Raw genomic sequence first — 14,520 nt, 5'->3', positions numbered from 1 at the left:
CAAACGCAAAAAATATCGTCAATGTACCTCCACCAACAAACCACATGTTGGCGGAAGTACATGCTAGTATAGACGAATGCCTCTTCATAGAGGCCCATAAAAAGATTCGCGTAGGAGGGGGCCACATTGGAACCCATTGCCGTCCCCCGTAATTGCTGATAGAAAACACCCTCGAACTCAAAGTAATTCTCCTCCAAGATAATCTTCAAGAGTGAAACTTCAAACTTTCTCTGTTCAACGGTCAGGTCAGACTGTGTCAAAAGATACCAATCGATAGTCTCTACACCCCCATCATGTGGGATGGAGGTGTAGAGGCTCTCGACGTCTAATGTAACCAGCGCGAGATCCGTGCAATCAATCTGAAGTTTACCCAACTCCTCCAAAAACATAGTGGTGTTTTTTAGATAAGAATCTAAAGACACAACAAAAGGCTGCAAAAGCTTGTCCAGAAACTTAGCTAAAGGGACAAACACCGAACCTACCCCGGCCACAATGGGTCTCCCCGGTGGCCGGAGTAGGTTCTTGTGAATTTTCGGTAGAGTATAGAATTTGGGGGTTGCAGGGTGGTCACAGTAGAGGAATTTCCTTAAATCTTCATCGATGGTACCCCTAATGTATGCATCATCAATAACGGACCTAATGCGTGAACAAATCCTCCAAATGGGGTCACCACTTAATTTCTTATAGACTGAGGTATGGTCAAGCTGCGATAAAATCTCCTCTCTGTAATAACTAGTGTCCATGACCACCACTGCTCCCCCCTTATCCGCTGCCCGAACAGTGATATCAGAGTTCCTCTGTATAGAAGCCAGCGCATCCCTTTCAGAACGACTTAAATTTGATTTGATCTTCAAATGACCATTGTTAAAGTCCTGCTCCATTGGTTTGATTCCATCCATCAATTTAGAAGCAAAGATATCAATAGTAGGGTGGCTGGGTGGAACAAAGGAACTCTTATTCGTAAGCTGATAATCCCTTAATGAAAAGAGCCCTTCCCTTTCAATCCGTTGTCGAGGTAAAATCGGCCTTTAGAACCAAGAATATGTCTCAATCTGTCTTGGCCCATTTCACCCAGTTCCGCCACTCTATACCACAGCTCCGTGTGCAAGTTATTGATGGGGTTCCTGTTCATTTTAGAGGAAACAGGGAAAAAAAATTACTTAGGCGGGAGGCGGGTTGGATCAGGAGGTTGGGTACCCTGGGAGGGGGCGGTCTCAACCGGGATTATGACCTTTCTTTTTGCATTTAAACTTTAATATTCTAATTGAGTGTAAGATTCATTGATATATTGTGCCCTTACATGTTTTTGTGCGGTCTGCTATGCTGCGTTGGTGGTGTGCTGACTGCCGAGTCCAGCTATGTGTGTTTCCCTTGTGGGTTACACTTTGAGTATTCTGGGGGTTGCTGCTTTTTGATGTGTGGGTCTCTTTATTGTTATTGTATTCTTTACATCTAATACAACGATCTATCTATAAGGGTGGTTATCTCTTATGGCACACTCAGCCTTACTTTACCACAGCACTAGCATTTTTTGCTTTTGGTCATCATTTGATGATTTACGGTGCTGACTTTGTCAGCATGTTCTGTATTATATGCGTTTCACGCGTCAGTTTGCGTATTTTTGCGTTCGGCATAGCGGCTATTTTATATGGTTCCGCATTTGACTTTATGCGTACGTTTTTACGCGTCGTTTGGACGCTTTTACACATGGATACTGTTGAGATTCCTATGCGGATGTTTTTACGCATTGCTAGGACGCTTTACGCATGGATGCTGTTGAGAATCTTACGCGTACATTTTTACGTATTGCTAGGACGCTTTTACGCATGGAAACGGATGACGTCATCATTCGTTCCGTTTTTCGGCAGTACGCTTCTCGCAATGCCCTCTGGGAGATTGGGAGGAGCGTTATAACAGTGCTGTGGTTTCCCATCAGGTCCTCCTGACTTGGTAAGTGCTGATTGGCCATTAGGGATATGACACTTTTTAAACCATGCTGTGATAACGGCTGCTGATTTACATATCTGTTCCCCATCAGGTCCTCTCATTATGCTTTGCCCTGTGATTGGGTATTCATGCTTTTTTGTATTGTGATGTTATCTGATTGGTCCATGTGACCCTATTGAAACTGTATATAAATGCCTTTGTGTTTGTTATCTCTTTTGAGTGAGCCTATACAGCTTGAGGAAGGAGCTTGTCTCCGAAACAGCTTCTGTCGCTTTCCCTGGGCGTTATCTTTATGCAATAAAGAGCTTGAATACATCTACGTGGTGCTGCTGATCTCTTCTACCGATGCTTTGGGAGCTGCTGGACTACAGCGCCATATCAGCTTAGCACACGGATACCCTCACCAGGGTGCCTATGAACTGTGGTGTAACTTGCTTAACTACTTATGCCGTCCATAGCAGTATAGCTACACCCTGCAGGACTTCAGTTCCTGCCGAGGGGCGTAGACATACTCCTCCCGGCTGTGTGCATGCTCCTGCTAGCTCCCGCGCACGCCCGTTACTACACAGATCAGTGAATGGGGAGGGGGTTGTAACAGTTCCCATTTACCGATCTAAGTGCCAGAGATCAATGACCACTGCATCAAAAGAGAAAGTAAGGCATCCACACATACAGTAACATACAAGTGTGTGTGGGGGGGAAGATCTAGTGGCCAAACAGTAAAATCACACCCACATACATTCATTTAATAAAAAAGTACATACATTTCCTATTAAAATTAACCCCTTAACTCCCTTACTCCCAAGAGTTACCAAAAGTAAAAAAAAAAAAAAAAATGTGTGTGTATGAAAAAAAAAAAAACATTTAAAAAATGCATACAGTATAGTACAAATAGTTACCTTAGGGACTGAACTTTTTTAGTATGTATGTCATAAGGGTATATTACTTTGTTTAGTGGGCAGCCTGGAGGCATAGTGGGCAGTGTGGTGGCATAGTGGGCAGCCTGGAAGCATAGTGGGCAGTGCGGTGGCATAGTGGGCAGCCTGGAGGCATAGTGGGCAGCCTGAAGGAATAGTGGGCAGCCTGGAGGCATAGTGGGCAGCGCGGTGGCATAGTGGGCAGCCTGGAAGCATAGTGGGCAGTGCGGTGGCATAGTGGGCAGCCTGGAGGCATAGTGGGCAGCCTGGAGGCATAGTGGGCAGTGTGGTTGCATAGTGGGCAGCGCTGTGGCATAGGGGCAGCCTGGAGGCATAGTGGGCAGTGCGGTGGCATAGTGGGCAGCCTGGAGGCATAGTGGGCAGCACGGTGGCATAGTGGGCAGTGTGGTGGCATAGCGGGCAGTGCGGTGGCATAGTGGGCAGCCTGGAGGCATAGTGGGCAGTCTGGAGGCATAGTGGGCAGCCTGGAGGCATAGTGGGCAGCCTGGAGGCATAGTGGGCAGTGCGGTGGCATAGTGGGCAGCCTGGACACATAGTGGGCAGTGTGGTGGTATAGTGGGCAGCCTGAAGGCATAGTGGGCAGTGTGGTTGCATAGTGGGCAGTGTGGTGGCATAGTGGGCAGCCTGGAGGCATAGTGGGCAGCCTGGAGGCATAGTGGGCAGCCTGGAGGTATAGTGGGCAGCCTGGTGGCATAGTGGGCAGCCTAGAGGCATAGTGGGCAGTGCGGTGGCATAGTGGGCAGCCTGCAGGCATAGTGGGCAGCCTGGTGGCATAGTAGGCAGCCTGGAGGCATAGTGTGGCAGTGCGGTGGCATAGTGGGCAGCCTGGTGGCATAGTGGGCAGCCTGGAGGCATAATGGGCAGCCTGGAGGCATAGTGGGCAGCCTGGAGGCATAGTGGGCAGCCTGGAGGCATAGTGGGCAGCCTGGAGGCATAGTGGGCAGCCTGGTGGCATAGTAGGCCACCTGGAGGCATAGTGGGCAGCCTGGAGGCATAGTGGGCAGCCTGGAGGCATAGTGGGCAGCCTGGTGGCATAGTAGGCAGCCTGGAGGCATAGTGGGCAGCCTGGAGGCATAGTGGCAGTGTGGTTGCATAGTGGGCAGCGCTGTGGCATAGGGGGCAGCCTGGAGGCATAGTGGGCAGCCTGGAGGCATAGTGGGCAGCCTGGAGGCATAGTGGGCAGCCTGGAGGTATAGTAGGCAGCCTGGAGGAATAGTAGGCAGCCTGGAGGCATAGTGGGCAGCCTGGAGGTATAGTGGGCAGCCTGGAGGTATAGTTAGTGGGCAGCCTGGAGGCATAGTGGGCAGCCTGGAGGCATAGTGGGCAGCCTGGAGGTATAGTGGGCAGCCTGGAGGCATAGTGGGCAGCCTGGAGGTATAGTTAGTGGGCAGCCTGGAGGCATAGTGGGCAGCCTGGAGGTATAGTGGGCAGCCTGGAGGTATAGTTAGTGGGCAGCCTGGAGGCATAGTGGGCAGCCTGGAGGCATAGTGGGCAGCCTGGAGGCATAATGGGCAGCCTGGAGGCATAGTAGGCAGCCTGGAGGAATAGTGGGCAGCCTGGAGGCATAGTGTGGCAGTGCGGTGGCATAGTGGGCAGCCTGGAGGCATACTGGGCAGCCTGGAGGCATAGTGGGCAGCCTGGAGGCATAGTGGGCAGCCTGGAGGCATAGTGGGCAGCCTGGAGGCATAGTGGGCAGCCTGGAGGCATAGTGGGCAGCCTGGAGGTATAGTAGGCAGCCTGGAGGCATAGTGGGCAGCCTGGAGGCATAGTGGGCAGCCTGGAGGCATAGTGGGCAGCCTGGAGGTATAGTAGGCAGCCTGGAGGCATAGTGTGGCAGTGCGGAGGCATAGTGGGCAGCCTGGAGGCATAGTGTCAGCCTGGAGGTATAGTGGGCAGCCTGGAGGTATAGTGGGCAGCCTGGAGGCATAGTGGACAGCCTGGTGGCATAGTGGGCAGCCTGGAGGCATAGTGGGCAGCGCGGTGGCATAGTGGGCAGCCTGGAGGTATAGTGGGCAGCCTGGAGGTATAGTAGGCAGCCTGGAGGCATAGTGGGCAGCCTGGAGGCATAGTGGACAGCCTGGTGGCATAGTGGGCAGCCTGGAGGCATAGTGGGCAGCGCGGTGGCATAGTGGGCAGCCTGGAGGCATAGTGGGCAGCCTGGAGGCATAGTGGGCAGCCTGGAGGAATAGTGAGCAGCCTGGAGGTATAGTAGGCAGCCTGGAGGCATAGTGGGCAGCCTGGAGGTATAGTGGGCAGCCTGGAGGTATAGTGGGCAGCCTGGAGGTATAGTAGGCAGCCTGGAGGTATAGAAGGCAGCCTGGAGGCATAGTGGGCAGCCTGGAGGCATAGTGAGCAGCCTGGAGGTATAGTAGGCAGCCTGGAGGCATAGTGGGCAGCCTGGAGGTATAGTGGGCAGCCTGGAGGCATAGTGGGCAGCCTGGAGGCATAGTGAGCAGCCTGGAGGTATAGTAGGCAGCCTGGAGGCATAGTGGGCAGCCTGGAGGCATAGTGAGCAGCCTGGAGGTATAGTAGGCAGCCTGGAGGCATAGTGGGCAGCCTGGAGGTATAGTGGGCAGCCTGGAGGTATAGTAGGCAGCCTGGTGGCATACTAGGCAGCCTGGAGGAATAGTGGGCAGCCTGGAGGCATAGTGGGCAGCCTGGAGGCATAGTGGGCAGCCTGGTGGCATAGTGGGCAGCCTGGTGGCATAGTAGGCAGCCTGGAGGCATTGTGTGGCAGTGCGGTGGCATAGTGGGCAGCCTGGAGGCATAATGGGCAGCCTGGAGGCATAGTGGGCAGCCTGGAGAAATAGTGGGCAGCCTGGAGGCATAGTGGGCAGCCTGGAGGCATAGTGGGCAGCCTGGTGGCATAGTGGGCAGCCTGGAGGCATAATGGGCAGCCTGGAGGCATAGTGGGCAGCCTGGAGGCATAGTGGGCAGCCTGGAGGCATAGTGGGCAGCCTGGAGGCATAGTGGGCAGCCTGGTGGCATAGTAGGCCACCTGGAGGCATAGTGGGCAGCCTGGAGGCATAGTGGGCAGCCTGGAGGCATAGTGGGCAGCCTGGTGGCATAGTAGGCAGCCTGGAGGCATAGTGGGCAGCCTGGAGGCATAGTGGCAGTGTGGTTGCATAGTGGGCAGCGCTGTGGCATAGGGGGCAGCCTGGAGGCATAGTGGGCAGCCTGGAGGCATAGTGGGCAGCCTGGAGGCATAGTGGGCAGCCTGGAGGTATAGTAGGCAGCCTGGAGGAATAGTAGGCAGCCTGGAGGCATAGTGGGCAGCCTGGAGGTATAGTGGGCAGCCTGGAGGTATAGTTAGTGGGCAGCCTGGAGGCATAGTGGGCAGCCTGGAGGCATAGTGGGCAGCCTGGAGGTATAGTGGGCAGCCTGGAGGCATAGTGGGCAGCCTGGAGGTATAGTTAGTGGGCAGCCTGGAGGCATAGTGGGCAGCCTGGAGGTATAGTGGGCAGCCTGGAGGTATAGTTAGTGGGCAGCCTGGAGGCATAGTGGGCAGCCTGGAGGCATAGTGGGCAGCCTGGAGGCATAATGGGCAGCCTGGAGGCATAGTAGGCAGCCTGGAGGAATAGTGGGCAGCCTGGAGGCATAGTGTGGCAGTGCGGTGGCATAGTGGGCAGCCTGGAGGCATACTGGGCAGCCTGGAGGCATAGTGGGCAGCCTGGAGGCATAGTGGGCAGCCTGGAGGCATAGTGGGCAGCCTGGAGGTATAGTAGGCAGCCTGGAGGCATAGTGGGCAGCCTGGAGGCATAGTGGGCAGCCTGGAGGCATAGTGGGCAGCCTGGAGGTATAGTAGGCAGCCTGGAGGCATAGTGTGGCAGTGCGGAGGCATAGTGGGCAGCCTGGAGGCATAGTGTCAGCCTGGAGGTATAGTGGGCAGCCTGGAGGTATAGTGGGCAGCCTGGAGGCATAGTAGACAGCCTGGTGGCATAGTGGGCAGCCTGGAGGCATAGTGGGCAGCGCGGTGGCATAGTGGGCAGCCTGGAGGTATAGTGGGCAGCCTGGAGGTATAGTAGGCAGCCTGGAGGCATAGTGGGCAGCCTGGAGGCATAGTGGACAGCCTGGTGGCATAGTGGGCAGCCTGGAGGCATAGTGGGCAGCGCGGTGGCATAGTGGGCAGCCTGGAGGCATAGTGGGCAGCCTGGAGGCATAGTGGGCAGCCTGGAGGAATAGTGAGCAGCCTGGAGGTATAGTAGGCAGCCTGGAGGCATAGTGGGCAGCCTGGAGGGATAGTGGGCAGCCTGGAGGTATAGTGGGCAGCCTGGAGGTATAGTAGGCAGCCTGGAGGTATAGAAGGCAGCCTGGAGGCATAGTGGGCAGCCTGGAGGCATAGTGAGCAGCCTGGAGGTATAGTAGGCAGCCTGGAGGCATAGTGGGCAGCCTGGAGGTATAGTGGGCAGCCTGGAGGCATAGTGGGCAGCCTGGAGGCATAGTGAGCAGCCTGGAGGTATAGTAGGCAGCCTGGAGGCATAGTGGGCAGCCTGGAGGCATAGTGAGCAGCCTGGAGGTATAGTAGGCAGCCTGGAGGCATAGTGGGCAGCCTGGAGGTATAGTGGGCAGCCTGGAGGTATAGTAGGCAGCCTGGTGGCATACTAGGCAGCCTGGAGGAATAGTGGGCAGCCTGGAGGCATAGTGGGCAGCCTGGAGGCATAGTGGGCAGCCTGGTGGCATAGTGGGCAGCCTGGTGGCATAGTAGGCAGCCTGGAGGCATTGTGTGGCAGTGCGGTGGCATAGTGGGCAGCCTGGAGGCATAATGGGCAGCCTGGAGGCATAGTGGGCAGCCTGCAGAAATAGTGGGCAGCCTGGAGGCATAGTGGGCAGCCTGGAGGCATAGTGGGCAGCCTGGTGGCATAGTGGGCAGCCTGGAGGCATAATGGGCAGCCTGGAGGCATAGTGGGCAGCCTGGAGGCATAGTGGGCAGCCTGGAGGTATAGTAGGCAGCCTGAAGGTAAAGTAGGCAGCCTGGTGGCATAGTGTGGCAGTGTGGTGGCATAGTGGGCAGCCTGGAGGCATAGTGGGCAGCCTGGAGGCATAGTGGGCAGCCTGGAAGCATAGTGGGCAGCCTGGTGGCATAGTGGGCAGCCTGGTGGCATAGTAGGCAGCCTGGAGGCATAGTGAGCAGCCTGGAGGCATAGTGTGGCAGTGTGGTGGCATAGTGGGCAGCCTGGAGGCATAGTGGGCAGCCTGGAGGCATAGTGGGCAGCCTGGAGGCATAGTGGGCAGCCTGGAGGTATAGTAGGCAGCCTGGAGGAATAGTAGGCAGCCTGGAGGCATAGTGGGCAGCCTGGAGGTATAGTGGGCAGCCTGGAGGTATAGTTAGTGGGCAGCCTGGAGGCATAGTGGGCAGCCTGGAGGCATAGTGGGCAGCCTGGAGGTATAGTGGGCAGCCTGGAGGCATAGTGGGCAGCCTGGAGGTATAGTTAGTGGGCAGCCTGGAGGCATAGTGGGCAGCCTGGAGGTATAGTGGGCAGCCTGGAGGTATAGTTAGTGGGCAGCCTGGAGGCATAGTGGGCAGCCTGGAGGCATAGTGGGCAGCCTGGAGGCATAATGGGCAGCCTGGAGGCATAGTAGGCAGCCTGGAGGAATAGTGGGCAGCCTGGAGGCATAGTGTGGCAGTGCGGTGGCATAGTGGGCAGCCTGGAGGCATACTGGGCAGCCTGGAGGCATAGTGGGCAGCCTGGAGGCATAGTGGGCAGCCTGGAGGCATAGTGGGCAGCCTGGAGGTATAGTAGGCAGCCTGGAGGCATAGTGGGCAGCCTGGAGGCATAGTGGGCAGCCTGGAGGCATAGTGGGCAGCCTGGAGGTATAGTAGGCAGCCTGGAGGCATAGTGTGGCAGTGCGGAGGCATAGTGGGCAGCCTGGAGGCATAGTGTCAGCCTGGAGGTATAGTGGGCAGCCTGGAGGTATAGTGGGCAGCCTGGAGGCATAGTGGACAGCCTGGTGGCATAGTGGGCAGCCTGGAGGCATAGTGGGCAGCGCGGTGGCATAGTGGGCAGCCTGGAGGTATAGTGGGCAGCCTGGAGGTATAGTAGGCAGCCTGGAGGCATAGTGGGCAGCCTGGAGGCATAGTGGACAGCCTGGTGGCATAGTGGGCAGCCTGGAGGCATAGTGGGCAGCGCGGTGGCATAGTGGGCAGCCTGGAGGCATAGTGGGCAGCCTGGAGGCATAGTGGGCAGCCTGGAGGAATAGTGAGCAGCCTGGAGGTATAGTAGGCAGCCTGGAGGCATAGTGGGCAGCCTGGAGGGATAGTGGGCAGCCTGGAGGTATAGTGGGCAGCCTGGAGGTATAGTAGGCAGCCTGGAGGTATAGAAGGCAGCCTGGAGGCATAGTGGGCAGCCTGGAGGCATAGTGAGCAGCCTGGAGGTATAGTAGGCAGCCTGGAGGCATAGTGGGCAGCCTGGAGGTATAGTGGGCAGCCTGGAGGCATAGTGGGCAGCCTGGAGGCATAGTGAGCAGCCTGGAGGTATAGTAGGCAGCCTGGAGGCATAGTGGGCAGCCTGGAGGCATAGTGAGCAGCCTGGAGGTATAGTAGGCAGCCTGGAGGCATAGTGGGCAGCCTGGAGGTATAGTGGGCAGCCTGGAGGTATAGTAGGCAGCCTGGTGGCATACTAGGCAGCCTGGAGGAATAGTGGGCAGCCTGGAGGCATAGTGGGCAGCCTGGAGGCATAGTGGGCAGCCTGGTGGCATAGTGGGCAGCCTGGTGGCATAGTAGGCAGCCTGGAGGCATTGTGTGGCAGTGCGGTGGCATAGTGGGCAGCCTGGAGGCATAATGGGCAGCCTGGAGGCATAGTGGGCAGCCTGGAGAAATAGTGGGCAGCCTGGAGGCATAGTGGGCAGCCTGGAGGCATAGTGGGCAGCCTGGTGGCATAGTGGGCAGCCTGGAGGCATAATGGGCAGCCTGGAGGCATAGTGGGCAGCCTGGAGGCATAGTGGGCAGCCTGGAGGTATAGTAGGCAGCCTGAAGGTAAAGTAGGCAGCCTGGTGGCATAGTGTGGCAGTGTGGTGGCATAGTGGGCAGCCTGGAGGCATAGTGGGCAGCCTGGAGGCATAGTGGGCAGCCTGGAGGCATAGTGGGCAGCCTGGTGGCATAGTGGGCAGCCTGGTGGCATAGTAGGCAGCCTGGAGGCATAGTGAGCAGCCTGGAGGCATAGTGTGGCAGTGTGGTGGCATAGTGGGCAGCCTGGAGGCATAGTGGGCAGCCTGGAGGCATAGTGTGGCAGCCTGGTGGCATAATAGGCAGCCTGGAGGCATAGTGTGGCAGTGCGGTGGCATAGTGGGCAGCCTGGAGGCATAGTGGGCAGCCTGGAGGTATAGTAGGCAGCCTGGAGGCATAGTGGGCAGCCTGGTGGCATAGTGGGCAGCCTGGAGGCATAGTGGGCAGCCTGGAGGCATAGTGGGCAGCCTGGAGGCATAGTGAGCAGCCTGGAGGCTTAGTGGGCAGCCTGGAGGCATAGTGAGCAGCCTGGAGGCATAGTGGGCAGCCTGGAGGCATAGTGGGCAGCCTGGAGGCATAGTGGGCAGCCTGGAGGCATAGTGGGCAGCCTGGAGGCATAGTGTCAGCCTGGAGGCATAGTGGGCAGCCTGGAGGCATAGTGGGCAGCCTGGAGGCATAGTGGGCAGCCTGGAGGCATAGTGGGCAGCCTGGAGGTATAGTAGGCAGCCTGGAGGCATAGTGGGCAGCCTGGAGGCATAGTGGGCAGCCTGGTGGCATAGTAGGCAGCCTGGAGGCATAGTGGGCAGCCTGGAGGCATAGTGGGCAGCCTGGAGGCATAGTGGGCAGCCTGGTGGCATAATAGGCAGCCTGGAGGCATAGTGTGGCAGTGCGGTGGCATAGTGGGCAGCCTGGAGGCATAGTGGGCAGCCTGGAGGTATAGTAGGCAGCCTGGAGGCATAGTGGGCAGCCTGGTGGCATAGTGGGCAGCCTGGAGGCATAGTGTGGCAGTGCGGTGGCATAGTGGGCAGCCTGGAGACATAGTGGGCAGCCTGGAGGCATAGTGGGCAGCCTGGAGGTATAGTGGGCAGCCTGGAGGTATAGTGGGCAGCCTGAAGGAATAGTGGGCAGCCTGGAGGAATAGTGGGCAGCCTGGAGACATAGTGGGCAGCCTGAAGGAATAGTGGGCAGCCTGGAGGCATAGTGGGCAGCGCGGTGGCATAGTGGGCAGCCTGGAAGCATAGTGGGCAGTGCGGTGGCATAGTGGGCAGCCTGGAGGCATAGTGGGCAGCCTGGAGGCATAGTGGGCAGCCTGGAGGCATAGTGGGCAGTGCGGTGGCATAGTGGGCAGCCTGGAGGCATAGTGGGCAGTGTGGTGGTATAGTGGGCAGCCTGAAGGCATAGTGGGCAGTGTGGTTGCATAGTGGGCAGTGCGGTGGCATAGTGGGCAGCCTGGAGGCATAGTGGGAAGCCTGGAGGCATAGTGGGCAGCCTGGAGGTATAGTGGGCAGCCTGGAGGCATAGTGGGCAGCCTAGAGGCATAGTGGGCAGTGCGGTGGCATAGTGGGCAGCCTGCAGGCATAGTGGGCAGCCTGGTGGCATAGTGGGCAGCCTGGAGGCATAGTGGGCAGCCTAGAGGCATAGTGGGCAGTGCGGTGGCATAGTAGGCAGCCTGGAGGCATAGTGGACAGCCTGGAGGCATAGTGGGCAGCCTGGAGGCATAGTGGGCAGCCTGGAGGCATAGTGGGCAGCCTGGTGGCATAGTAGGCAGCCTGGAGGCATAGTGGGCAGCCTAGAGGCATAGTGGGCAGTGCGGTGGCATAGTAGGCAGCCTGCAGGCATAGTGGGCAGCCTGGTGGCATAGTAGGCAGCCTGGAGGCATAGTGTGGCAGTGCGGTGGCATAGTGGGCAGCCTGGTGGCATAGTAGGCAGCCTGGAGGCATAGTGGGCAGCCTGGAGGCATATTGGGCAGCCTGGAGGTATAGTAGGCAGCCTGGAGGCATAGTGGGCAGCCTGGAGGCATAGTGGGCAGCCTGGAGGCATAGTGTGACAGTGCGGTGGCATAGTGGGCAGCCTGGAGGCATAGTGGGCAGCCTGGAGGTATAGTGAGCAGCCTGGAGGCATAGTGGGCTGTCTGGAGGCATAGTGGGCAGCCTGGAGGAATAGTAGGCAGCCTGGAGGCATAGTGGGCAGCCTGGAGGCATAGTGGGCAGCCTGGAGGCATAGTGGGCAGCCTGGTGGCATAGTGGGCAGCCTGGTGGCATAGTAGGCAGCCTGGAGGAATAGTGGGCAGCCTGGAGGCATAGTGGGCAGCCTGGAGGAATAGTGGACAGCCTGGAGGTATAGTAGGCAGCCTGGAGGCATAGTGGGCAGCCTGGTGGCATAGTGGGCAGTGCGGTGGCATAGTGAGCAGCCTGGAGGCATAGTGGGCAGCCTGGAGGCATAGTGGGCAGTGCGGTGGCATAGTGGGCAGCCTGGAGGTATAGTGGGCAGCCTGGAGGTATAGTGAGCAGCCTGGAGGCATAGTGGGCAGCCTGGAGGCATAGTGGGCAGCCTGGTGGCATAGTAGGCCACCTGGAGGCATAGTGTGGCAGTGCGGTGGCATAGTGGGCAGCCTGGAGGCATACTGGGCAGCCTGGAGGCATAGTGGGCAGCCTGGTGGCATAGTAGGCCACCTGGAGGCATAGTGTGGCAGTGCGGTGGCATAGTGGGCAGCCTGGAGGCATAGTGGGCAGCCTGGAGGCATAGTGGGCAGCCTGGAGGTATAGTAGGCAGCCTGGAGGCATAGTGGGCAGCCTGGTGGCATAGTAGGCAGCCTGGAGGCATAGTGGGCAGCCTGGAGGCATAGTGGGCAGCCTGGTGGCATAGTAGGCAGCCTGGAGGCATAGTGGGCAGCCTGGAGGCATAGTGGGCAGCCTGGTGGCATAGTGGGCAGCCTGGAGGCATAGTGGGCAGCCTGAAGGTATAGTGGGCAGCCTGGAGGCATAATGGGCTGCCTGGAGGCATAGTGGGCAGCCTGGAAGCATAGTAGGCAGCCTGGAGGCATAGTGTGGCAGTGCGGTGGCATAGTGGGCAGCCTGGAGGCATAGTGGGCAGCCTGGTGGCATAGTAGGCAGCCTGGAGGCATAGTGGGCAGCCTGGAGGCATAGAGGGCAGCCTGGAGGTATAGTGGGCAGCCTGGAGGTATAGTGGGCAGCCTGGAGGCATAGTGGGCAGCCTGGTGGCATAGTAGGCCGCCTGGAGGCATAGTGTGGCAGTGCGGTGGCATAGTGGGCAGCCTGGAGACATAGTGGGCAGCCTGGAGGCATAGTGGGCAGCCTGAAAGTATAGTGGGCAGCCTGGAGGTATAGTGGGCAGCCTGGAGGCATAGTGGGCAGCCTGGTGGCATAGTGGGCAGCCTGGAGGCATAGTGGGCAGCCTGGAGGCATAGTGGACAGCCTGGAGGCATAGTGGGCAGCCTGGAGGCATAGTGAGAAGCCTGGAGGCATAGTGAGCAGCCTGGAGGCATAGTGGGCAGCCTGGAGGCATAGTGGGCAGCCTGGAGGCATAGTGGGCAGCCTGGAGGCATAGTGAGCAGCCTGGAGGCATAGTGGGCAGCCTGGAGGTATAGTAGGCAGCCTGGAGGCATAGTGGGCAGCCTGGTGGCATAGTAGGCAGCCTGGAGGCATAGTGTGGCAGTGCGGTGGCATAGTGGGCAGCCTGGAGGCATAGTGGGCAGCCTGGAGGCATAGTAGGCAGCCTGGAGGCATAGTGGGCAGCCTGGAGGCATAGTGGGCAGTGCGGTGGCAGAGTGGGCAGCCTGGAGGCATAGTGGGCAGCCTGGAGGCATAGTGGACAGCCTGGAGGCATAGTGGGCAGCCTGGAGGCATAGTGGGCACTGGGCAGCCTGGAAGTATAGTAGGCAGCCTGGAGGCATAGTGGGCAGTGCGGTGGCATAGTGGGCAGCCTGGAGGCATAGTGGGAAGCCTGGAGGCATAGTGGGCAGCCTGGTGGCATAGTAGGCCACCTGGAGGCATAGTGTGGCAGTGCGGTGGCATAGTGGGCAGCCTGGAGGCATACTGGGCAGCCTGGAGGCATAGTGGGCAGCCTGGAGGCATAGTGGGCAGCCTGGTGGCATAGAGGGCAGCCTGGTGGCATAGTAGGCAGCCTGGAGGCATAGTGGGCAGTGTGGTGGCATAGTGGGCAGCCTGGAGGCATAGTGGGCAGCCTGGAGGTATAGTAGGCAGCCTGGAGGCATAGTGGGCAGCCTGGAGGCATAGTGTGGCAGTGCGGTGGCATAGTGGGCAGCCTGGAGGCATAGTGGGCAGTGTGGTTGCATAGTGGGCAGTGCGGTGGCATAGTGGGCAGCCTGGAGGCATAGTGGGCAGCCTGGAGGCATAGTGGGCAGCCTGGAGGCATAGTGGGCAGCCTGGAGGCATAGTGGACAGCCTGGAGGTATAGTAGGCAGCCTGGAGGCATAGTGGGCAGCCTGGTGGCATAGTGGGCAGTGCGGTGGCATAGTGGGCAGCCTGCAGGCATAGTGGGCAGTGTGGTGGTATAGTGGGCAGCCTGGAGGCATAGTGTCAGCCTGGAGGCATAGTGGGCAGCCTGGAGGCATAGTGGGCAGCCTGGAGGCATAGTGGGCAGCCTGGAGGCATAGTAGGCAGCCTGGAGGCATAGTGGACAGCCTGGAGGCATAGTGGGCAGCCTGGAGGC

At 58.4% G+C, this 14,520-nt stretch overlaps 1 protein-coding gene across 2 annotated transcripts in view; it reads left to right on the top strand.

Moving 5' to 3' along the window:
* The window catches only part of LOC137571118 (uncharacterized), a 209,164-nt gene that overhangs the window by 133,721 nt on the left and 60,923 nt on the right, over positions 1–14,520 (top strand). The window lies entirely within an intron of this gene.

This window comes from Hyperolius riggenbachi, chromosome 4, assembly GCF_040937935.1.
Source record: "Hyperolius riggenbachi isolate aHypRig1 chromosome 4, aHypRig1.pri, whole genome shotgun sequence".
In the NCBI taxonomy this organism is placed as follows: Eukaryota; Metazoa; Chordata; class Amphibia; order Anura; family Hyperoliidae; genus Hyperolius; species Hyperolius riggenbachi.
The sequence above is the reverse complement of the archived record's forward strand: the minus strand, read 5'-3'. Positions and strand labels throughout refer to the sequence as shown.